Genomic DNA, 22,378 nt, shown 5'->3' with positions numbered 1-22,378 from the left:
GAAGTGATAGAGCCTGGAATCAAACCCAAGATGTTCTATTCCATTTCCAAGGTCCTGGCTGCCCTATCTCTGACAAATATTATCACAGAGCCTGAGCACATCTACAGCTTTTTGATTACTGTGACCTTTGCCAGAATTCACCTTGGGAAGCAAAATTTGTTTTGTTGCAATTTTTTTTTTTTTTGCTGAAGAGTATGTCAGTGGGGGCCTGGGCCTTTGAAAATGGGACCTTTTTGTCTACATAGGAATGGGATGACATAATGGTATTCTGGAATATTGCTTTTTTTCCCCATTTAGAGGTAATAGTATGGCATAGTAAGATATCAGGGTTAGGAGTTGATGGACCCGGAGAAGTGAGTTTGACAACTTAAAAAAAAAACAGCACGAGGCTGATTTTCTGAAAAACATCCATATCATTATTTCTCTAAAAATAAAATGGAAGAAGGTAGGGTTTTGGTTTTTGGGGTTTTCTTTTCTTTTTTTTTTTTTTTTTGCTCTACCCAGTTGAATATACCAGTTTTCTTAAAATTCTAATGAAGAATTTTAGGCTTAAACATTCTTCTATTTCATGAAACAGCTAGATGGCTCAGTGGCTTAAAGTAATTGAACCAGAGTTGGAAAGATATGAATTGATATTCTCTGTCAGGTGTTTACTTAGCTATGTGACCCTAAGCAAGTCATTTACTCTCCCTCAATCTCAGCTTAATCATTTGTAAAATGAGGATAAAAATAGCACCTATTTCACATGGTTATTGTAAAGAACAAACGAGGTACAAATGAGGTACTGTATGTGAAGTGCATTCCAAACCTTAAAGTATTAAATGAATGCTAGTTCTTAGTATTTTTAATGTCTTTCACACAGTAGTTAAATTAATATTTATCAAATGTGATTGACATTCCAAATATTCTAAAGGCAGAAAAAGGATTTAAAATGTTTCTTTTCACCTTCTTCACCACACAGACATGCATGTACAAACATCACTTAGACATACACACACATGCACAGCAATAAATTAAATCAGATGAGCTTTGGTCATAATTATGATCATCATTTTCATCAATAAAATTTTTTTTTGCAAATTCCTTTTAGGTTATTTTACTCAATAATACCATGGATTCTTAGGCAACAGGCACTGAGGATCCAGAGGCATGAAAGTATCATATATATATATATAAAGTTTTATAAAACCTTTCCCCCTATAAAACCCATAAATTAGCCATTAAAAGTTGTATCTCAATGTTTAAAATGAGGAAACTGAGGCTTGGAAAATCAAAGTAACTTGTTCAAGGTTACACAGCTAATAAATGACACCAGTAGGATCTGAACCTCCTTCAGACATGAAATGTCATACTTTTTCCACCTATACCATCAGAATATCAGAAACACAAGAATGCAGCTCTCTCTCTCTCTCTCTCTCTCTGTGTCTCTCTCTGTCTCTCTCTCTGTCTCTCTGTCTGTCTGTCTCTCTTCTCCTCCATCTCTCTGTATTTGTCTCTCCTCTCTGTGTCTCTCTTTTCTTTCTTTCTATGTCTGTCTCTCTCTCTGTGTCTTTCTCTCTGTCTCTGTGTTCTCAGCACCATGCTCATTATAGGTGCTCAATATTTACTTGTTGATTGATTGATGTTCTTGAGGGGCTCCTCATCCAAGACATCTTTACATTAGAAGAAGAGTGGTATGATGGAAGGAACATTGAAATGGGAATCAGGAGACCTAGATTCTAATCTTGACTCTGCCACAAAGTATTTGTCATTGAACACTCTCTGGACCTCAGTCACCTCATCCCTCTATCCTCATCGAGATGATCAGGTTCTCCTCATCAGTCTTCTACAACTATTACAAGGCGAGGGGCACATGAACATTTCTGTTTCTAAAATGCAAAAGTCCTATAATTATGAACTCGTGTCTCAATAACATGGTACAGATTAGAAAGTACATTAGACCAAGAATCAGAAGATCTGAGTTCTAGCTATGCCCCTTACTAATGGTATGACCTTGAGTAAATCATTTACCATTTCTAGGTAGTTATTACCCCACCTGCACAATGTGAGATTTTGTTTAAGTGATTTTGTCTAAGAGATTTTGTCTAAGTGACTTCTAAGGTCCCTTAAGTTGTCTAATAATCAGTAAACAACCATATTACTTATTCTAGTGACCCAATAACACCTTCTTCCTGAAGCTACCCATGCTTTTAGAAGGTCGATGATAAGCTAGTCCAGAGGACAGTGGTCAGGGGAGTAACAGCATGAGAAATATTGCCATATAATGATGACTTTTTGGAACTGGGGGTAGGGGTTGGGGCAGGGGTGGGGTTTAACCTGGGCAAATGAAAACTGGAAGAGAGACTAAATTTGTGAAGTCAAGCTATATAGTATCTGAGGTTTCTCTGAGATTCTAAGGTCTTAACCAGATGACCCCTGTGTGCTTCTAATGTCAAAACAACATCCTAAAACAATGTGCACATCCCTAAAGCCATTTCCTTGTGCCTCTGGTGGGGAAGGGGAGGAGAAGGTCAGAAACCTTCCCTTCTCTGAATCCTCTCTGTTCCTTTAAATGTGGAAGATCATAATCTCTTTATAAGTAGTTTGGCTTCACGAGGGCTAAACCTGAGACAAACCCAGTTTCACTGTATCTTTCCAGGGCATGACAGGTATTAAGGATGAGTAACAGCTTCTGAGACAACTCCTAGGCCCTTTCTACTCATTGAATATGGAACTCCAGGGTCATATTCTTCCTGGAGATTATCATGAGCTGCCAGAAGTATTCTGAAGCCTCTCTTTGGCCCTACACATTTTTCCAGCACATAAAAGCAGAATAATTGCCATGAGACATATGTATTCCAAAAGGTTTTATGGCTGAAATGTACATGATTCAGTTTGTTAGTCACCTCTTTATTATAGCAAGTGTCAGTTTTTAATGTTACACATCAGTTCTTGAAATGGCTTAGTAAGTTGTCCAATACTAAAATCATGGATGATGCATTTGGAAAAGTATGTAAGTGTGATAGACTGTTAGACTTTGTTTTCTTTTTCCAGAATCCAAATTTTGCATTTTGTCAGCACAATTTCACTTGGGTTATAATGCCCCATTACTCCCACATTTACTCTGGCTTTTGTCAGATTAATCATTGTACACTTTAAATATAGTTAGAAGTTGTACAGAGGTAATTTATTTTTTAACAGCAAACAAGCAGATAGGATATTTATAGCAGTTTCATTTTTTTTAAAATGTATGTTAGAAACACTTGTTATAAACCCAACAGACCATTCTTGGATATGGATTGGTGGAAAATCAGCTATTAGCTCAACAAAATTACTAATTTTCCAGCACAGCTGCTTAAGTTTGCTGTGGCCACAGCATTTTAAATAAATAAATAAGAGTAGAAATCATTGATTATTATTTATTACAAAAATAATTACCTTTAATCAATTATCATGGCTAACAAGTGATTTCTTGGGGATCATTATCTAATTATTATTAAACATCTGAGTGGAGATGACATATGCTATTCATTGTTTATTATTATTTTTACAAGCACAGATGGCTTAGTACAATCAGTAAGACGAATGGACAGTAATCTTTTTCCTTAATGTAATTATCCTATGAATATATGAAATATTTTTTCTACTTTTGCTACAGTGATAATGTCATTATAAGTTAGGATGCTGAGTGCAGGAATTTTTCTGCCTTACTGGCAAAAATGGATAGGAATTCATATTCCCACATAGAGATGCAAAGCATGATTTTGAAAATGATGATGAATTTCCTAAATACACCTTGCATTGAAATGCTTGTTTTTTACCCACCAACTGAAAGCCAGGCAGTACATTTAGTCTTCCCTGCCCCCACTGCAATTCTGACATCTTGCAAAGTCTATAGTAGGCTATTCTAACAGCATGTGCCAGACATTAAAATATTCAAGGGGTGGGTCTACTAACATTGTAAAAAAACAAACAAACTAGGGCTCTGAGGATCTTCATCAGATCATGAAAGTTTTTTAGAATTAAAATGAAGATTGTGAATCATTCCACATAATGGATATGTGAAAAATATGAAAAACAATTGCATATTCACCTTTGAAAGAAAATTCTCTGAAACCCACTTTCCATCAACAGTGACGAGGCCCCCTGTGAGCTATCTCTGTGAGGCAGCAAACAAATTTCTGGTCTGAAAAACCATCAATATATTCATTCAATTATTCCATTCATTGATTCAGCAAACATTTGTTAATGCCTACAGTTGGTAAATCACTGTTCTAGGTCCTTGAGGAGATACAAAAATTATGTAAGACCATGTTTGTGCCTTCAAAGAGCTTACTGTCCAATTCAGAATTTGTGCAGAAGCTCCCAGACTTTCTTGAGGAGTCCAATTCTTACCTCAGACAGCTGTGGATCACTACAGATATCCTAAATCTGATAGATTTTACAGAGGTAGGGAACCTTCTGCCTCAAGGCCACACATGGCCCTCTAGGTCCTCAAGTGCAGCCCTTTGACTGAATCCAAGCTTCTCCTTAAGAAAAGGATTTGTTCTGTGAAACTTGGACTCAGTCAAAAGTTCAGTGCAGCATAGCACAGTGGAGTGCAGCGCAATGTAGTGTGCCATAGTGCAGTATAGTGCAGTGCAGTGTAGTGCACCAGAGTGCAGTGTAGTGCAATGGAGTGTGCTATAGTGCAGTGTAGTGTACTGTAGTGTGGTGTGGTGCAGTGAAGTATAGTGCAATGAAGTGCAGTGTACTTCAGTGTAGTGCAATGCAGTGTAGTGTACTGTAGTACCCTGCAGTGCATTTTAGTGTAGTGCAGTTCAGTGCAGTGCAGTGAAGTGTAGTGTGCTGTAGTGCAGTATAGTGCAGTGCAGTGTACTGTGGTGCAGTACAGTGAAGTGTAATTAGTGCTGTGTGGCGCAGTGCAGTGCAGTGAAGTTCAGTGCAGTGTAGTATAGTATAGCTTGGTGCTGCACAGTGTAGGTCAGTGTAGTGTACTGTACTGCAGTGCAGTGTAGTGCAATGGAGTGTACTGTAGTGCAGTGTAATATAGTGTACCGTAGTGTAGTGCAGTGTAGTGTACTGTGCTGTAGCGTCATTCAGCGTAGTGTGGTGTAGTGTACTTTAGTGCAGTGCAGTGTGCTGTAGTGCAGTGCAATGCAGCATAGTATACTGTCGTGCAGTGCACTATTGTGCAGTGTGGTGTGTTGCTGCGCAGTGTGCTTAAAAAAGACAGTGTAAAGAATGAGGAAGAGGAGAGAGGAGAGAAGGAGAAGAAAAGAAGGAGGAGGAGGAGGAGGAGAAAGGAGGATGGTGGGGGAAGGGGAAGGGAAAAAGAAAGTGAGAGTGGAGGGGAGGGAGAGGGAGAGGGGAAGAGGGGAAAAGAAGAAGGGGAGGAGATGGGGAAAAGGAAGGGGGCGGAGAAATACACAGTTATTATGAAAAATCAAACTGATACATATTCTAAACCATTCCAAAGAGAAGACCACTCCAGCAAAACTAAAGCCCTGGAATTTATTTAGAAATTCCTGTTTAATTAACACAATACAGATAGAACTATCTCTTCAACCGGGGTGAACCATCAGTGAGAAGATAAGGAAAGACAATCTAGGGGAAAAACAAAATCAGAATTTCTTTCCCCTGATGTGTGTAATCAGAAAAAATTCTGATAAGGGATATTGGGTCTTCTAGGTTACTGACATCTTTCATCTGGCTCCAATTAAGGAATTTCATCACTTACTAGAGGAAAAGAAATGAACTGCAAACGTAAAGTATGAAAGAAACATTTGTACAAATAATGTGATCTCAATGATGAGAAAAACAAAATGAGTGATCTCTAAGATTCCTTCTAGTTTTAAAATACTAAGATTATAATATAATAATTATATTTTATAGAGTTAGGATTATTTAATCATTAACAGATTAAAAAGTGGACCATAAATTAACTCTTGACCTGGTAGTGCCTGATTAACTATACAGCCTTAGGTTACATTATTCTTTGGTCTACGCTAACTTGGTTACCATCTGTCCTTTGGTCTGGTTCCTGAGGATCTGAGTTCAAATATTACTTCTGACACATCCTACCTCTAGTGTAATGGATAGAGGAGTAGACTTGAAATTTGGAAGACTTGAGTTCAAATCCTCCCTCTAAAACTTATTAGCTGCATGATCCTGGGAAGGCCACTTAACCTTTCTCCATCTCAGTTTCCTCATCAGCAAAATAGGGATAAAAATAGGCCTTATTTTGCAGGGTTTTTATGAGAATTAAATAAGATAACAGATGTAAAATCTTTTGCAAACATCAAAATATTATATAAACACTAGCTATTATTGTAGTTATTATTAGGCAAGCCACTTAATCTGTTTGGGTCTCTGTTTCCCCCTACACAAAAATAAGGGGGCCAAATTCTGTCTTCAAGGTACCATTCAGGACCTATAATCCTATTGCCTTCTGGCTCCATTCTATTTTCATTCTTGAAGTTTGTAATTCACTGTCTATTTGTCTGTATAATGAAACCTTTGTCTTCCTTCAGGATAGCACTTCACAATACTGCACTGCACTACAGATTACTATGCTGCATCGCGCTACTACTACAGCACGCTGCACTTAACTACACCACACTGCACCACAGCGCACAATGCTCATTGCGCCACACTAGGCTGCACTACAGTACGCTGCATTGCACTGCATCGCACTGCACTGCAGCACACCACACTGAACTGCACTATAGTACGCCGCACTGTGCTAAACTACACTGCACCACACTGCACCATGCTGCACTAAGCTACACTGCACCACACTAAAGTACAGTACACTGCATTGCACTGCACTACAGCACAGTACACTGCACCACATTAAAGTATGCTGCACTGCATTGAAGCATACAACACTGCACTTCCTTCTTCTTGATACCTTCCTTGACCAACAAGAAAAAGTCCTCTTACCCTACTCACATTTCCTGATGGTCCTTTGTCTGACTCTGTCCATCATCCTTTCACACTTTATCTTATATCTTATGTGTTTGTATAGATGTCATATCCCCTGAATAGACTTTAACTCCTTGAAGAAAGGGACCTTTTTCCTCTCTCATCTTTGTAGTTTAATAAATTCTTATTCAATTGAATTCATTTAGTAATTCATGATAAGGGTATGATCGATTATTATGTATCATTTACATTTTTTCTAGTACAGAGTTTGTACAATTGAGCAATTGAAGCAGCCCTTTGTTTTTAAAAGCAGCATAATGCAGTGGAAAAATATTGAATTGGGAGTTTAAGACTATATATTCAAATCCCATACCTGATCTCTACTAAGGATATGAGCTTGACCAAGATACTTAACCTATGTGGGTCTCAGTTTCCCCATCTGTAAAATAAAGGTGTTACATTAGATGGTTTTAAAGGCTCCTTCCAACTCTCGATCCTTTGAGAATAGTAATGTAGAAAAGAAAAGAAAAACATCAATAATTTTATTTTTAATTGAAGTAGTCAATAATAATGCAGTATTTTTGAATGAACAGAATTTTTATGAAACAGTTATTTTATTTTGTAAAATCATAACCCAGAGTTTGGCATGGAAATGTTATTCTAGAATCCTGCCTGGTTTTGTGTGTGTGTTTGGTGAAGGGGGGAGAAGGCTGCCTCTAAAATGCAAGAAAGTATTTTGTAATGCTCATTTACCAAGAACAAAACTGTATTTATTTAAATTGTTGAAATGTGGACCTCATCCTTTCCTGTATAACTCCCACTGAAATCCTGTAAATCCCCCAGAGCACAGACTGACAAGTCACACCCTTGCAGTAAGTGTAGCAATGCTTATCCGTGAGCTCTAATTCAACTGCCTGATGGAAGATCACACAAACTCAATTCCTCCTTGCTTTCAGATCTAAGATGTATGCACTAATATCAGCTCACATTCATATTACCATTGGGAAAAACAAAAGATAGAACAAGCTTCTGACCCCATGCAATTCCAAAATGTATACTTTGAAATATCTGAGTGAATGAAATTTCAGTTGTATAGAATGAAAGGATAAAATCCCCCATAAAAAATAATGTCAGACATGCTGGTTAACAAAGCTGCCTATTCTTCAATGGGCAGTATAGGCCAAGCCTTACTCTTTTTCAGTGTTCATACTATACTGTCTTCCAGCATTTTCTTTATTTTCCTGAACTTAAGTCAAAAATGGCATATAAGCTCAGATGTACCTGTTTCACAGTCTCCCTCTCGGCTTGACTAACTGCCAGAATCAGTTACCGATAAACAGAATAATCAGACGCCTGTATGGTATGATTTAAAGGGTGCCAAGAAATCCCTCTTTCTCTCTTCAAATATCTCCACTATCAGCCTGTCATAGGGAGAGCCATTCCTTCTTAAAGGCTTTTCAGGCTTAGAGAGTCTATGGTTAATTAAAATGAAAGAGATAGATAATCCAAGAGCTGTTATCAGCTTCTGTGTTAGTGAAGAAGAAATGTCTACTGCAAGTGAGATTGAGAGTGTCTACCCCCACACTAAGGTGGCTAAGAGTAGGGAAAGTTTGGTTGAAAAGGGAACATGCGAGACTTTTCAAAACAAATTTCACTTTTTGTACTTTTTCTGGGAGTGAGGAGAGAGAGTGCAAGACAGAACAAGGAAATTGCCCACTATCTAGCTGAGGGGGTGTTTGCCTGGCTCAGTCTGAAGGGGCCATCTAGCCTTGGCTCACACAAAAGTAGTGGTAGCGAGTGACCCTATAAATAGTGTAGTGATAGGGCGTTAGCAGTATGGATGCTGAAGCGTGAGTGTGGAGAGACCAAGGTTTAAGACATGAGGGTTTTGCTGTAGGTCTAAACCCTCCTACCAGTGTGTAGCCTTTCTCCCCATATTTCCCAAAAGCCCCACCAATAGTAACAATCACCCCACCCTCATACCACCATCTTTGCTTCCAGACTAGGCCTCATAGTTATTGTCCAGAGGAACAGCCCTTATGGAGATTTGACCCGGCAACTGCCACTGGAAAGATGCAATAGTCACTTATCTGCTCAACAGTCATGGTCCCTGAAAACCCAGAAAAGCAAGTTGTCACCATCAAAATCCTTGGCATCATTATTGGATTCAAGGAATATGTCTTTATCAAAGGAAATGACACTAAAGAAGATACATTCTTGGGGGGCAGAGCCAAGATGGCAGAGTAAAAGCAGTGACTTGCTTGAGCTCTCCCCCAAACTCTTCCAAATACCTATAAAAATGGGTCTAAACAAATTCTAGAGCAGCAGAACCCACAAAAAGACAGAGTGAAACAAATTTCCAGCCCAAGACAACCTCAATGGTTGATCAGGAAGGTATATCACGCCAAGCAGGGAGAGGAATACAGTTAGGGTATGCAGGCAAGGTAGGCCTCAGCAAACCTGGAGCAGGCCTCAGAAGACTGATTTACAGGCAGCTGTGGTGGTTTCCAGACTTCTCAACCCATGAACACCAAAAACAACTTAGAAGGTCAATAAGAAAAGTCTGTGCCTGCAGTGAGAGGGAAGCGTGGTGCGGGCCCAGCCCCAGAGCCAGAGTGTGGCCCTGGGATGGTGGCTGCCTCTGGAGCTTCTGGACCACAGACTGAAGGGGAATTGAGAGGCTGATCAGAGGGAGATTGCAGGGATGTCTTTGCTGGTGCAGGATTCTCTTGCTTTGCCCATGGTTAGATCTGGGCCACAGTTCTGCGTGGTGGTCCTGGGGCAAGGAGGAGCACTGGCTTGGTGGAGCTTTAGTGGCTATGAAGAGAGAATCCTCCTCACAGTTCCAAGACAGAAAAGAGTGCTTGTGATCACTCATAGACCAGACCACAGGCCAGGAAAGTAGTAGACATCTCACCCGTGATCATTCCACCTTAGAAGAACTGAAAATTTACAGGTCCCTAGAAGTATCTCTGAAAACAGCTGCACAAAATCCCTGAAGCTTGGGACAGTATATTTTCCACACTGGAAGCAGACCCCTAACTTAACAAAGACTTTATAACTCAAGTAATTGGCTGAGAACATGAGCAAGCAGCACAAAAAGAGTCAGACCATAGAATCTTACTTTGCTGACAAAGAAGATCAAAACATACAACCAGAAGAAGACAACAAAGTCAAAGCTCCTACATCTAAAGACTCCAAGAAAAATATGAATTGGTCTCAGGCCATGGAAGAGCTCAAAAAGGATTTTGAGAAGCAAGTAAGAGAAGTAGAGGAAAAACTGAAAGTGATGCAAGAAAATCATGAAAAACAAGTCAACAACTTGCTGAAGAAGACCCAAAAAAATACTGAAGAAAATAACAACTTAAAAAATAGCCTAACCCAAATAGCAAAAGAGGTCCAAAAAGCCAATGAGGAGAAGAATGCCCTAAAAAGCAAAACTGGCCAAATAGAAAAGGAAGTCTAAAAGCTTACTGAAGAAAATACTTCCTTAAAAATTAGAACAGAGCAATTGGAAGCTAGTGACTTTATGAGAAATCAAGACACTGTAAAACAAATCCAAAAGAATGAAAAAATGGAAAACAAGGTGAAATATCACATTGCAAAAGCAACTGACCTTGAAAATAGATCCAGGAGAGATAATTTAAAAATTATTGGACTATCTGAAAGGCAAGATAAAAAAAAAAAGAACCTAGACATCATCTTTCAAGAAATTATCAAGGAAAATTGCCCTGATATTTTAGAACCAGAGGGCAAAATAGAAATTGAAAGAATCCACCAATCACCTGCTGAGATCCCCAAAGGGGAAAATCCTAGGAATATTGTAGTCAAATTCCAGAGTTCCCAGGTCAAGGAGAAAATATTACAAGCAGCCAGAAAGAAACAATTCAAGTACCGTGAAAATACAATCAGGATAACACAAGATTTAGCAGCTTCTACATTAAGGGATTGGAGGGCTTGGAATAGAATATTCTGGAGGGCAAAGGAGATAGGATTATAACCAACTATCACTTATGTCACAAAACTGAGTATAATCCTTCAGGGGGAAAAAATGGTCATTCAGTGAAATAGGGGACTTTGAAGCATTCTTAATGAAAAGAACAGAACTGAATAGAAAATTTGATCTTCAAATACAAGACTCAAGTGAAACATGAAGAGGTAAACAGGAAAGAGAAATCATAAGAGACTTATTAAAGTTGAACTGTTTATATTCCTGCATGGAAAGATGATATTTGTAACTCATGAGACCTTTGTCAGTATTAGGGTAGTTGGAGGGGAAAAAATTGTAAGTATGTAGATAGATAGATAGATAGATAGGTAGATAGACAGATAGAGGGCACAGGGTGAGTTGAAGATGAAGGGGTGATATCTGGAAAATAAAATTAAGGGTTGAGAGAGGATTATACTGGGAGAAGGAGAAAGGGAGAGGTAGAATGGGGCAAATTATTTCACATGAAACAGACAAGAAAAGGCTTTTACAGTGGAGGGGAAATAAGGGAAGGTGAGAGGAAATGAGTGAATCTTATTCTCATAGGATTTGGCTTAAGGAGGGAATAACATACATATTCAATTGGGTATGGAAATCTATCTTATCCTACAGGAAAAGGGTGGGGGACAAGAGAGCAGGTGTATAATAGAGGTGAGGACAGATTGGGGAAGGGGGTAATCAGTAGCAAACACTTCTGAAGAGGGAGTGGGTCAAAAGAGAGAATAGAATAAATGGGGGATGGGGCAGGATGAAGGGAAATATACTTAGTTTTCCACAGCCTGACTACTATGGAAGTGTTTTGCATGACTACACATGTATAACCTGTATCAAGTTGCTTGCCTTTTCAATGAGGGTGGGTGGGGAGGGAGGAAGGGAGAAAATTTGTAACCCAAAGTTTTAAAAATACATGTTAAAAAAAAATTGTTTTCACATGCAACTGGGAAATAAGAAATACAGGAAATGAGGCATAGAAATCTATTCTGCCCTACAGGAAAATAGAAGGGGAAGGGGTTAAGAGAAGGGGGGAAAGATAGAAGGAAGGACAGATTAGGGGAAGGGGTATACAGAATGCATGCCGTCTTGGGGTGGGGAGAGGGATGAGATGGGGAGAAAATTTGGAAATCAAAATCTTGTGGAAGTGAATGTTGAAAACTAAAAATAAATAAATTAAAATAAATAAATAAATAAAAACTAAGCATAAAAAAAAGAAAGGAAAAGAAAAGAGGATACATTCTTATATGCCTTGATTCTGCACCCTAAGGACCATTGAGCCTTTCTATCTGAGTTGAATATCAAACTTAATGTATTTGTTGCCTTCTCCTATTCAAATTCAAACTCTTTGAGAACAGAGATTGTTTTGTTTTCCTCCTTGCATCCCCAGTTCTTAGCACATTGCTTAGTACATAGCACGTGCTTAATAAATGTTTTCTGTCCCATCTGCCTAGCCCCACTTATTCATCAATTTATTCCTAGGCTGGCTTCCCCATCGTTTCTTTTCTTTAATTCTGTGAATCTCAGGCTCTAATTCACTATCTCTTTCCACTTGCAAAATTTAAAAGGCCCTCAACACTTCTTCCACTTAGGCTAAGTAGGAATGGTTACTTCTAGGTACTAATGGAGTCTTTGTGTACAGAAAGTACTAAAATTAGACAGCTACATTTCAGAGGAACAGGAAACACAGTCTTCTCTGGGTGTTTCATCAAAGGAATTGGGGAAGGACACCTGGGACGTGCATTGAACAGTGGTGAAGGGAGAGAGAACTTTAGAAGTTTGTTCTCCCCTCCTCCCTCACCAACCCTAGTCTTCTTGCCCATATCTTCAACTGCACTAGGAGCTACATTTGTGGGAGAGGCAGCTGCCTATAAAACGAGTGTTGGACTTAGTCCAGTCCTTAGTCAAGATTTACAGTAGTCTGTAAAATGAGGGCTGGACTAAGTCATTCTTAAATGTCCTCTCTTCCCATTCAAAATGCCATGGTCCCACGATCCCAGGCTTGGGGAAAAGGGAGGATGGATCAGTTTCAGGCAGTATTAGTCAAAAGGAGAGGGGAGAAAGGAAGATAGGGAGCACAAACAGTGGAGTCAATGAGGCAGCAGGATGAAGGGGAAAAACACTGGAACTGAGTATCAAAAGATTTTATTTGAATTCTGACTTTGGTGTCTCACCAGCTGTGTGACCATGGACAAGTCAAATGACTCCTCTAAGACTCAGTTTACTCATCTATAAAATGAGGGGTTTAGGCTACATCAGGGGTCCTTGACCTAGAGTCACATGAAATTATTTTTAAAAATATTTTAATAATTTTATTTCAATATAATTTTCCTCATTATCTTAGGTATTTTATTTTATACATTTATAAACATTATTCTGAGAAGGAGTACAGAGGCTTCACCAGATCATCAAGGGTCTGTAATACAAAAATGGTTGAGAATTCTTGGGTTAGATGATCTCTAAGGTCCCTTAGGACTTTAACATCCTCTGATTTTGTAGGAGAAATTATGCCCTTCTAAGACAAATGTGAAATTCCTAGGTATGTAACATATATAAGTTACAGTTTATTTGGACTTATTAGATATTTCCTAACAGTATCAACTGTCTTCTAAGACTCTGCATTCATTTTAATAGTCAGAATATATACAGACATGTAAATATATATATATATATATATATGAGTGTTATATATATGTATGTGTTATATATATATGTGTGTGTGATATATATATATATATATATATATATATATATATATATATGTTTTTGGTGTAAGGGAAATATGTGAGGGGGTGTAGAGGGCACATGATAGACAGAGGATCCGGCTTCAGTATTAGGAATACCTTGTTATAAGTCCCATCTCTGACATATATGGCTGTGTGACCCTGGCAAGTCACTTAACCTATTAATGGCTCCAGTCAACTAAGTCTGTAAGTTGCAGAGAAAGTTCTGATTTCTGCTGGAGGGAGTTTTTTGTGGGGGATTCCCTTCACTAATAAAATCTTAGGTTGGCTCAAGTCATATAAATAAGTAATGTTGAAGCTGCATTCATTGTTCCATTCAAATCACCCCTCCCCCCCCACATTGATCTTTATTTCTTTATCCTCTGAAAACCTTAAAACCCTCAGAAAGAATCACCATATAAATATGTGTCTTGTTTTAGAGAGGGAGGGGAAAAAACCGGGGATCTCCTCTTCAGGTGATGCTTATCTTCATTCAGAAAACAACTAAACTAAACAAAACAATACACATAAACACAGAAACCACTCAGTAAATTTCTTAAGGGATTTAAGAATCATCAGGGCCTCTCAATGGTGCATGGTCTTCCTTCTAAGGCCACAAAACAGGGACATTCAGCCAAATTCTTATTTGTATGCCCCACATCAATGGTCTGACTCCTTTCCAGTACTCCTATACCCTAGAAGACTTGCTGGAGAAATAATATTATAGCATATGATTAAGCATTTTTCAAAAGTGAATTATTTCTTTGGCATTTCCAAACAAGTGCAGCCCACAGGTTTTCCTAACAGGCTACATTTCTAGTACTGTGAGTGGCTCAGAAATGCAGCTGAGTAGCTGAAAGTCGGTTCTCAGTACCGGCTGAAATTGATTGTTTTCTCATCTCTACTCCCCCAAAACATTTTAATTAGTCCCAATCACCCCAGGAGAGGATTGCAGCAAGCATTGCATTGGCTCTGAAGGCATAAGCTCTGTCTAAATGTAGCAGAACAACTGTACAATGGAAAATATACTTCTGGTCATTGTGCCAATTCATCCAAATTTCCCCCTGATTGATTCAGCTGCAGTGCATCAAGGTTGAGGGAGGAGATTGCAAGAATCAAGGCCGGTCTACGCAAGCCAAACTGGCTTGCTGTGTATGTGTTGCAGTCCTCTTGTTTCTATGTCTTAGCCTTGCAAACCTCCATTCCTAGTGACAGAAATATTTAGTTAACTGACAAAATTTTGAAACTATCCACTTAGAAAAAGCTGAGTAGGCTTGCAGTGCTTGCCTGTAAGAATATATATATATATATATATTATATATATATATATATATATATATATATATGTATGTATGTATAGTGATTCCCTTTGCAATCCTAGGTGCATCCCTACCAGCATTTAGTTAGAATATAATTGTCAGTGTATGCTATGAACCATGAGATCTTGGGCACTGGAGGACCCACATCAAATTAAAAAGGTCATACAAAATTTAAAAATCTTATAATGTATTTGCTTAGGATAGATAGACTCAGACCCCTTTTTCACACTGAAACATTGGCTTAATCACAATGGTTTACTGATATAATTTAACTGGCAACTTCTTTTGCAGATTCTGTAGATCTTCACAGAAACACTGCTGTCTTTATCACTCTTTACCAAGGAAATTTGTTTTTTTCATCTGACCCTCCAAAGCATTCTATTCTGTGTGCAGATGTTGGTGGCAGGATGTTTGAAAATTCCCTGGCATAGGGACAGGGCTATCTTTCTAACAAAAATAAACAAATCACTACATGTTTCAGGGAAAGAAAAAAGTTTGAAAATAGCTCTCGACTTAGGAGAACTGATTTGAATCAGAAATCTAGCCTTTCTTACTGGAGTAAAGTCATTACTGTTCCACATTCAAATGTGATTAGAAAGCATTTTCAACATTATGGATATGGGGAAAGACCAGTTTCCCATTGAGGCAAATGTCCTACAGCTGCTTATTAGCAATTTGAGACCAAACAGGCAGAATCTGGAATTTTTACTCCCAATTTTTTTTTATCCTAACAGCCATTCTAGCTGGAATTGTGTTATTTGGGTATAGGGGACGGGGAAGATTGTTGCTTATCTGTTTTATTCCTCTTAAATGATACTATTAACCTCAGAAAGAAAGGAAACTCAGAAACTAAGCCGGAAAAAGATTTAATGATTCGAAAAGACAACTACAGATCAACTGTTCCTGTCAAATACAAAGCAGAAGTAACTAACCCACAGCCCTGCCTTATCACTGTTGAGGGGTAATTTCAATATGAAGTAGTAATATAAAGGGCAACTAGGTGGCACAATGGTAGAGTGCCAGGCCTGGAGTCAAGAACTCATTTTCCTCAGTTCAAATCTGGCCACAGAAACTCACCGGCTAGGTGACCCTGAACAAATCACTTAACACTGTTTGCCTCAGTTTCCCCATCTGTAAAATGAGCTGGAGAAGGAAATGGCAAATCACTCCAGTATCTTTGCCAAGAAAACTCCAAATGGAATCCCAAAGAGTTGGACTGAACAAAAACAAAGTCATTGTCATAATCCTTTGGTTAATTTAGTTAATTTACTGGGTACTTTTAAAGCTCCCATTTGATTAAGACATTTACTCTTGCTAGATCTCCATTTCCTTATATGTAAGAGTTGGAAATCTATATGAGTATAAGGAGGGCAGGATATAGAAGACCTCTTAGAATACTTCTAGCACTAGACCTATGACCTTAAGGAACTATAATCTTGTGATGGGCAAGGCACTCTGTAAAGAACAATATCATCCTGTAGAGCTTTGTTAGCATCACACATTTATCCATATGAGCAAAGTCCTGCATTTTTACTTTATAGTAATAGAAGTTCCATTGCCCTGGACATGAAACTAAAGTTTCTTGTGCTCTTTACATGTGTTCTTATACCTGACAACCTTTTCCTCTGCTTCACATTCAATTAAATAAAGTAAATCATAGGTACCTACATGAGCGATTTTTAAACATTGTATTACCAGACATGAATGCCCTATCCCAATTCATTTGCCATCTCAAGTATACTTTAAGAAAAAAAGGGGGGGGGAGCATCTAGGTGGTGCAGAGAATAGAGCTCAGGCCTTAAGAGTCAGGAGGATGTGAGTTTAAATCGGGCTTCAAACTCTTGATACTAACTGTGTGACCCTGGGCAATTCGCTTCATCCTGACTGCCTCTCCAAAACAGGGTGAGAGGAATCTTTTTTATGTTTTTCGAGTGTGTATTGTCTTTTGCAACATGGCTAATACAGACATGTTTTTGACTGAGTACACAATCATAATGTATATCAAATTACTTGCCTTTTAAAAGAGGGGGGAGAGCAGAGAGAAAGAGAATTTAGAACTCAAAAGTTTAAAGAAGTAATGCTAAATTTATTTACTTGTAATTGAGAAAAAATAAAAATTAAATGCAAAAAATGAAAAAGAAAAATTGATGCTATGAAGAACACATTCAAGAAAGATGATAATAAATTTTAAAATTATTTTTTTTAAAGGCTGTTGGTCCCTGAGTAAGAAACAATGCAATAGAGGAGCTGAGTAGACTCATGGAACTTCCACTGAGTCAAGAAAATAAGACATCTACAAAAATAAAGGCATTATGAATAGTTTTAATGAATAAGACATCAGCAGATGAGCAAAACACAGGAAACTGAGGCAAAGCTTTTTACAAAATAAACTTTTATTGCTACCTTCTATTTTTTATACCCTTGTTCTTCCCCTGTAGAACTTCCTTTCCCTCTTCTCAGAGCTATCACACCAAAGAAGGCAATCTAAAACACTACTGTTACCGTCACTGTGTCTTTAATAAAAAATCCAGTCATTTCTACCCCATCCCCACTGACTTGAAGGATTGAAGGAGCAGGAAACTCTGGTTTAAAGTGCCTTCACATGAACACCGCTGTGAACAAGAGAAGGTCATAATTATGAAAAAAAGAAATTGATGAAAACTCAGCCCCATTGCAAAGACTAGAAACACTTTGGGACATAGGAGTTCTCACCTTTTGAAGGAGGGGTAACAAGAGGAGCTTACAGGGGCAAATTTTAAAAAAGTAAAAGACACTGAAAAGTCAGTTCTGAAATTTTTGTTGGTAAAGCTCTGGAAAAAAAAAGAGCTGGTGTTTTATTTTATGAGTGGAATATGTGAGAAGAAAGGAATCAGAAGTCTCCCTTTAAAAAAAGAAAAAAAGAAATCTTCATATTAAAAAAAAATAATACCATGTTGGTCCAATCAATTAATCATAACAGAGAGAGGGGACAAAAAAGAGGTGCTTAGGGGGGAAATACCAAAGTTCAACACATATGTTGGTTATAGGGAGAAGGCAGTTTGGGGAAAGAGATGATGTTTTGGGGGTGTTTCTTACCCTGTTTCCATCTCAGAACAACAGAAATGTGATGTCCTGAGGCTTGGAAATGAGATGGGTTATTGCTAAGTGACCCAATTAGGAGAACTTTGCCAGTACTAAGAGGAAGTACAAGCTGTTTTCTTCTAGAGCTGTGGGATAAGAAGAGAGGTGAGAATTCAGCTCTAAAGCAGAGATTAGAAGCCCTCTCAAAAGTTAGGAGTTCTCAACTTTTGGGGGTGGAGTAAAGGGAGGGGCAAAGCAGAGGAAGAGACATAAGAGGACTCCCACAACTCAGTGCTAGTATCTTTTGCTGCCAGAGCTCAAGGGGAAGAGACAGCATCAACTCTCCTGCCAGGGATATTTGAGAAGCAAGGAACCAGAGGCCTAGGAATACAAATGCAAGAGACTTAATTGACAACCTCCAGACAGATCTCACTTGCTCCATCTGCCTGGACTACTTCACTGACCCAGTGACTGTCACATGCGGCCATAGCTTTGCACAGAGTGTCTTCTCCAGTGCAAGGAGGGAGCCAATAAAACCTTAAACTGCCCAGAATGCAGAGGAGTCATCAAATACAGTGATTTGATGTCCAAAGGGAACCTGTAGAATCTGTCTATGACTGGCAAAATGCTCAGACCTCATTTGCTGCAGAGTATGGTGGGCCTGACCACCTGTGATCAACATAAGGAAAAAAGGAAGTTCTTCTGTGAGGAAGACAAGACAGTCCTCTGTGATTGCTGTTTATTAGCCCCAGAGCACAAGGACCATCAAGTCCTTCCCTTAGAAACAGCTGCTGACAAGAGCAAGGATAAGCTCCAGGAGACACTGACTGTCTTAAAGAAAAAAGAAGAGGAATTTAAAATGGCATTGGATGAAGTGAGAAGGAGAGAGACTCACTGTAAGGAGGCTGCCTCCACTTTGAAATGCTCTGTTATTTCTGAATATGGGAAAATGCACCGGTTCTTATGGGATGAAGAATATCAATACTTGCAAGAAATGGACCAGGAATCTAAAGACAATCTGGTCAAACTGGAGAAAGGCAAGGCCAAGCTGTCCCAACAAATCCAGAATCTGCAAGGAAGGATTGTAGAAATAGAGGAGAATTTGGACAAGGTGCCCTTGGAAATGCTGCAGGCTATGAAAGGTACTAGGGAAAGGAAGAAGGAGCTGCTACTTCAAGAACCAGAGCTTCCTTCCCTTGGCTTGACCACCTGGTCCATCACAGGCTTGAGAGAAGTGCTCTTGAGTTTCCAGAGGGATATAACTCTTGATCCTGAATCAGCCAATCCTCATCTCATCCTGTCTGAGGACTTGAAGAAGGTCCAGTATGGAAGTGTCTCCCAGGACCTGCCTGACAACAAAGAGAGATTTGACTATGTTCTTGCTGTTTTGGGGGCCCAGACCTTCACCTCAGGGAAACATTATTGGGAAGTGGAGGTGGGAGATGAGACAGTGTGGGAATTTGGCATCTGTAAAGATTCAGTCAGCAGAAAGGGGAAACTCTCCTCATCTGAGGGTATAAGGACCCTAGCAGGCTGCACATTTGGAAATTGTTTTGTCCTTTTGAATTCACAAAATTGTTTTCAATTGATTCAGCCTGTATACAAAATAGGCATTTTTCTTGATTATGAAAAGGGACATTTAGCATTTTATGATGTCACGGATGGATGCCTTATCCACAGTTCCCCAAACACAGTCTTTGAAGGGCCTCTTCGCCCTTACTTTTCTTTTGGCATTCCTAAAGAAGAAATTATCCCTGGATCACTCATTATCTGCCCTATTAATAATCAGTAGAAGGCTGTCAATGATGCTTATTACTATGGGTAACTTTCAATGAAAGTGACTGAAAGGGATACTAAAAAGGGCTTTCTATTTACTTGAACTTATGTTGAGATGGCCAATAAAGTGATGTATGATTATCAAAACCAATAAAAATAAAGTCTCTCTTGTTTTCACTTGGTATAAAGAATGAGGGCTTTAAAAAAAATAGTAGCTGATATGCAGGCACCTAAATTGGAGATCAGTTGGAAGGGAAGGCAGAAAAGGAAGAAGAGAGAAGGACTGAGGGAAGCAAAAAGGGAGACAATAATTTTCAGGTAGGGAAGGATGAAGAAGGAAATTTAGAATGCTAAATAAATAAACAAATGAATGAATAAACAAGCAAAGAAACAAACAAATGAATAATTGAAAGAGAGAATGATTCTCTTGTATGATGTCTTAGGCTGTGAAAGTTGATAGCACTGAAATTCAAGACAAAAAGAGTTCCACAGTAGACTCAAGGAATTTCCACTGAATCAGGAAATACAAAACCTCTACAGAAAAAAAAAGTATTATAAAGAAGTGAAGAAGATCTTGGTCTCAAAAGCTGAGAGAGCCCAGGTCAGAGGCTAGCAGCAAGCTCTAGGACCTGGCCTCGGTGGCTACGGTGGAGGAGAAGAAGTCCCAGGCCCAGTGCAGTCAGGGAAGATGCCTGTGGTGATGATGCTGGACAACACCACCTTCAGCTTTAAGAAGCTGATGAATCAGTGCAGGAACCAGGAGTTGGGGCTTCTGGAGGAATCACCACGCCCCTCATTTGTGGGCAGCCCCTTGTTCTCTACTCCACAATGACAATAATGCCAATTATCTTTGAAAATAAATTCCTCCTGCAAGAAAACTGCGAATTCTGGGCTTGGGGGAATCTGGTCAGTAGGACAAAGAATCTGGCAGGGAAATTTGTCAGGAATCTATGTGACCTTCCGCTCTCATCAGTGGCCTGAGTCCATTCAGCCCATCATGGAAGCATTCAGAGATGCCACAAGAAGATGCACCTTTGTACTGTTTTCTCAGGCAAATATTTTATTGCTGATGATTTTCCTGCATTTGTTGGACTTCCTGTAGAAGAAGCAGTGAAAGAAACAGTGTCTCAGAGCTAGGATGGCAAGTGCCCCAAAAGCCAGGTTTCCGAGCGTTTCCTTGAACAGATTTATTCCTTTATCAGAGCCTGCTCCAGTTCCACCAATCCCTGATGAATAACAATCAGCCAGATGGACTGACTACCTGGCTTTTCTTGAGAAGTGGTTGGAAGTCTTTTCTGTTCAAGATCAAACTTAGAAATTTCATTGTGTTCTCTTGGATGAAGCACCCCAATATTCTTCATTAACCTGGGATAAACTACATGTGTTAGATATATACATGTAATATATATATATATATATATATATATATATATATATCCTCAAACATTGTGCTGAATTCACCATTGAACACCTTCTTAGTCCCATGATATTTATTAATTCAGAGTACAACAGTATTATGTGGTTAGGCTTTAATCTGTAATGATTTCTGATGGGGAAACTACCTGTCTCTGTCAATGGATTTAAAATGTAGTAGGTTGGCAAAGACAATTACCTCTTTGTTAGCAAACTGACTTGGTAAATCTTAGCTCTTCTCTGCTGATGTTTTCCGTGTACCCACTGCTGGTAGTGAGGTACATGTTGTGAAAGGAGACAGTGACCCTGAAAGGAGGCATATCACTCAGTATGAAAGGCCTGGTTCAATTACAGCCATCCACTAAAAAGAAGGAAATGATGAGTCCAAAAGTCATTCCCTGGATTGGTGTGATGCTGCTGCATCCTCTTAGGGCACCTTCCCGAATGAGAAGCATATTCATGCTTTGGCCCTTCCCTATTCCTCAAATTCATGGAGAGCATTTTGATAAGAATGTTGGCATTTGGGGACCTGCTTTTAGGTGGCCCTTAGGGTGCAAAGGACAATGTGTTGGGTCTAGGGGGAAGAAGGGGACTAGCTTTGTTGAATTTGCTGTCTGATGAAGACTTGCTAGGAACGTGCTTGAGAAAGAAATTACATTACAGAGGGATCTAGGCCACATTGTTGAACTTGAGAACAATGCTCTTGAAATTCTGGAGTTTATCGGCTCCCTATTTGGAAGGGTGAAACTTATATTACTCTTATGATTCTATTTAAAAACAGAATTTCACAAATTCATGATGATTGGGTAGTACATTTCTTTCATCTTTTCATGGTGGTGATTGTCATTTAAATAAGTTCTTTTTATTTGGTGATTTCATTCATTGTTGAGACTGGTAGATTCTCATATTTGTAGTAAGATTTCCTTGGGCACACTGTGCTAATGTACCTTTTTGTTTGTTTGTTTTAGAAAACTGTAGTTTTCTACTTTTTCAAAGGATCCTGAATCATACACTGTTATTTTAAAAGTCAATTAAACATGTGAGGCAATTAATCTCATAGGCTATTTATTTGAACCTACTGAAGTCCTGGAAGTTTTTCTAAGTGTTGAAGGAATTGTAATTTCAGTGACATTAAATATGTTTACACTAAAACAAACAAACAAACAAAAATAAAAACAAAAACTCAATGAATGAGTGAATGG

General features: G+C 38.8%; 2 pseudogenes; both read left to right on the top strand.

The window, feature by feature from the left end:
- Nucleotides 1-8,393: 8,393 nt before the first annotated feature.
- On the top strand, nucleotides 8,394-19,779 carry LOC110196688 (putative E3 ubiquitin-protein ligase TRIML1 pseudogene; annotated as a pseudogene).
- A 672-nt stretch (nucleotides 19,780-20,451) lies between these two features.
- Nucleotides 20,452-21,078, top strand: LOC110196690 (COP9 signalosome complex subunit 8 pseudogene; annotated as a pseudogene).
- The last annotated feature ends 1,300 nt before the right edge of the window (nucleotides 21,079-22,378 follow it).

Source organism: Phascolarctos cinereus, unplaced genomic scaffold (assembly GCF_003287225.1).
Source record: "Phascolarctos cinereus isolate Bilbo 61053 unplaced genomic scaffold, phaCin_HiC Scaffold_7;HRSCAF=346, whole genome shotgun sequence".
In the NCBI taxonomy this organism is placed as follows: Eukaryota; Metazoa; Chordata; class Mammalia; order Diprotodontia; family Phascolarctidae; genus Phascolarctos; species Phascolarctos cinereus.
The sequence above is the reverse complement of the archived record's forward strand: the minus strand, read 5'-3'. Positions and strand labels throughout refer to the sequence as shown.